Raw genomic sequence first — 4,176 nt, 5'->3', positions numbered from 1 at the left:
AATTCATTATATTGCATGTCAATCATATCATATATCATTTATGTCAAATATATGTCATATCATAAACTCGTCATGTCTTCTAACGTATAAAATCATATCATGCACATATTATATCATAACATTCACATATCATGATACAAGTATGTCTTCAAACATATCCTATCGTAAACAAATCATTTCATCACATACAACACAACATTAACATATCATAACGTACACATATCATTTCATAACCGTTCAAATATACGAGCATATGACATGTGTGAAGCCATGGTCACGTGTCATCATACAACATTCAATAATAACAAAACGATAGTAAGACCACTTACTTGGGTGACCTTGGCTTTAGCTGACGTTTCCCTAAATTCAAGTATGTTTGCTTTCTGTCCCTCGAAATTGCTCCAAGTATCGCCGATTGTCATTTCCTATTAGAACTTCCATCTCATTTCGTTAGTAACTCAAATTCCTTAACTCAATTTAACATAAATCGAGAAATTGAACCTTATATTGACCTTAATTGCCTTGGAACAAAGTCAATTTAAGCTTTGGGATGGTCGAAACGATAGAAAATGGGCAATTTCTCCTTTACCGAGCCGAGGGAGTGATGTTCCATGGAGTCGAGACAAGCAGACTGAGCCATGTAAGCCAAAGGGATTTTCTAGCTGCAGGTGTGACATGTGGCGCAACGAGGCATAGACGCGTGTGTAGGTCGTATCAGATCGAAGCACCGGTTGTTGATGTGCAAGAGTTCCTTGTACTAGTAAAGTCGAAGGGACTCCCTAATGCAGAGATTACTTGAGAAAGCGATGAAGACTTGAAGTCAACGTTTGTTCAGATTATTGAGTTTGAGTAGAAAAGGTTAATACAGACATCAATAAATGAATTAAGTGAGAAAAGATGTCAGGATCATATTTGTCCATCTTTGGTTTGATCTTATTATTTACTTTCTTTGTAGCTTTGTTAGCGTATGACTTGGATACCTTATGTGCATTCGGTGAAGTGTATGACTCCTCCCATTTCATCATCAATTCTAGTATTGACGTGCCTCAAAAGAAATCGAGTTCCCTTCAATTTGTATGGTTAATTTCTTAATTATTGGAGAGATAGCTCTTCTTGGACTTCAAATTCTTCATGTAGTCCTTCTACAAACCTTTGGGTTTGATCTACATTCACAAAGTAATTTAAGTTAAATCATCAAAGAAAATAAATCTAGTCTCAAAAGAAACTATTCCTCTTTAATCCTTTGATTTATTAGATCCTTCCTTTTTAGTGATACATTTCTTTCTACATCACTTGCAAAAACAAGATCAAATGTGGTAAAAAAAAAAAAGTCTCCTCCGATTTGGATTTTCCATGAAAGAGTGGGATCTTAATCTTGATAATCACGAGGTAGTTCCTTTGGATGGTCATTCACGTTCTTCGTGGTTATCCTACCTCAAACGGATCTTCATGTTCTTCTTGAGGAGGCGTAATAGGCCTTCTTCTCGACACTCATTGCCATGGTCCTTGAGGACCTTGAATTTGTGTTGTCCTCATTTGAATAGCCTGATTTATGTTCTCAAAGTTTTAAGTAAAGAAAGCAAAGGTTTTGAATTTGAGCTTCTCTAAACCTATCATTACTAATTCTACTTTCTTCTACTTGTTCTGTCTTACACAAACCAAAGTAAGAAGCTATTGAAATCCTTGTAAGATCATGGGTATAGTAAGGGACACCCATTAGCATGAACTTTTTGGAGAACCAAAAGCAAAAATATGAGAGTTCATGCTAAATATAATCATATGATTATGGAGGTCGTTTGTCCCTATCAATAATATCAGTATTGGGATGCAGAAACAAATGTCGTCGCTAGTGTATAATGTCACTAGTGTATAATGTTGCTAAAGGAGTGTAATAGTGATGAAAAGTGGAAAGGAGTGGAGTGTAACACTTCTGTACCTATTACTCATGAAAAATAACTATATAGTATGAGCATTAAAGATGTGTATTAATTTATAGGCATAAGGCGTGTGAGACACCATCAAACATGGTGGTGACGTTGAGGAACACAAGGATAGGATGACATTTGCTGCCATCTACCAAGAAATCCAAGAATATGTCTTTCTCATGTTGGTAGAGAAGGACTCAGTAAAAACAACGTGGGAGCGTTGTGAACAATGCATATATGTCTGAAACGGATCAAAGAAGCAAATGTACAAATCTTGAGGAGCGATTTCAAGGCTGTCCAGGATAGTTAGTGGATGGATGACGACATGACATGAAAAATATGATTGATCGAAGACATGGCATAAGGTCATGCAAAAGGACTTGAAACCATCAAGAAGAAAAAGATATGGACACTCATTGACTTACTGTGTAGTCACAAGTCCACCCGTTTAAAATGAGTGTTTAAACAGAAGAAAGATAGTGAAAGGAATGTCACGAGGGAATGAACTCTTCATCCATATAACGGAAGCATTGAAAACCATTTTGATTTTATTAAGAATTAAAAGAAAGCAATAAATATGAGAGTAAGAACTCTACCTTTGTAGAAACCGCAACATGCAAACCTTCTTAATGTATTCCAACGACGTAGAAGTTTTTCACATTCCACAAGATTTTCTTTGCTATGGCTCGAACACAAAGTCAATACTTGTGAGAACCTTTTGAAAGAAAAACTCGAAGGGATGAAAAAGGAGAGTTTCAAGAGTATTCTACGAATGGAGAATTTCATTCTATTCTTCGGAGAAAGTGTGAGAGATTAGTCACCTTTTATTCAATGTATCTAATGTACCTTAATTATTTTAATAGGTAATGTATCATATACAATTTGATAATTTCAATCGCATTTTCTTCACATTTTCATTGAAATATATTGTATGATTGATGTCTCTTAGTTCATATCCTGTATTTTTCTCTTTTAATATATATAATATATTAAATATTAATTTGAACACTTTAAAATTTTCTTTCAATTAAATTAAACATTTTAATGTTGCTACAAGCTAGCGAGGGGATCTTATGAATATACATATTATAAACTTCAATGATACAAAATTAATTAATTAACCTATTGTCATTCATTAACTATAGTTACTCCACTATAGGCCTACAGTTGCATTTTTATACACTATAGTACAAGTTATGTCTATGATATAATTATTACAAGCAAGTCAATTCTTCACAAGTTGTTCATAATTACAGCTAGGTCAAAAGTCTATTTTACATCTATAATTATATCTTTCATCTTAAGTATCACTAATTCTCTAATAAACAATTTGTTTATGATTCAATCATAAACCAAGTCTCTCTCGGCCCAATGAGAGAGTGGGGCCCATTTCCAAGTCCCGAAATCAACACATAAAGAATAACTCATCTACTTTTCTTATGTGGAAGGATTGGTGATATTATATTCCAAGTTCCCTATTTGGTCAAGTCTCCAAAATGGTAAACATATTGAATCGACTAGAATATTCATTTCCACCCATGTAAATCAAAGGACAAGCCCTCACAAGTAGAAGTTCATAACTCACTCATGATTAAGATCAAGTCACATATGATTATTATGTGAAATATTAATCTTCTCCCTTAACGAATTTATAAAGAGAGATTAAATATTTCTTTGTTCAGTAATATATAAACTCATTGGATAGCATACCCCACTCAAAATCCTTTTTGAAGTTCTGGTGGGATTCAGTGTATTAGTGTTGGTATGCTCGCTCCCAACATGATATGCGCAGAAATTGCATTTAACGCATGCGAGGCGACATGATCGAGGCGACGGTGGGTGCACGCACGTGTTCGAAACAAACGAGAAGAAATTAAAATAACGAGTAAAAGAAATAAAAAATAGGTGCAACACGAGAACTTCCCAAGTGGTCACCCAACTTAGTACTACTCTCGCCTAAGCACACTTGACTACAAAGTTCTAATAGGATTCGGTGCATTAGTGCTGGTATGATCGCACCCGACATGTAATGCGCACAAATTACATTTAACGCATGCGGGGCGGCATGATCGAGGCAACGGTGGGTGCACGCACGTGCTCGAAATGGCCGATGGGCCCCGCACGGACATGTCGGGGAGAAGAAACGCGATGGGCGTGAGCGTGCAAGCAGGAGCGGTTGCCATTTGTAAACAAAGGAAGAAAAGAATGGGCATAAATTGAAAAAACGAGTAAAAGAAATAAAAAAGGGGTG

General features: G+C 35.7%; 1 pseudogene; it reads right to left on the bottom strand.

Annotated features, from left to right (window-relative positions):
• Window positions 1–3,827: 3,827 nt before the first annotated feature.
• LOC111782697 (5S ribosomal RNA) lies at window positions 3,828–3,946 on the bottom strand (annotated as a pseudogene).
• Between the last annotated feature and the right edge of the window lie 230 nt (window positions 3,947–4,176).

This window comes from Cucurbita pepo, chromosome 1 (genome assembly GCF_057944985.1).
Source record: "Cucurbita pepo subsp. pepo isolate OVF chromosome 1, ASM5794498v1, whole genome shotgun sequence".
In the NCBI taxonomy this organism is placed as follows: Eukaryota; Viridiplantae; Streptophyta; class Magnoliopsida; order Cucurbitales; family Cucurbitaceae; genus Cucurbita; species Cucurbita pepo.
This window is presented reverse-complemented; position numbering and strand designations above follow the sequence as displayed.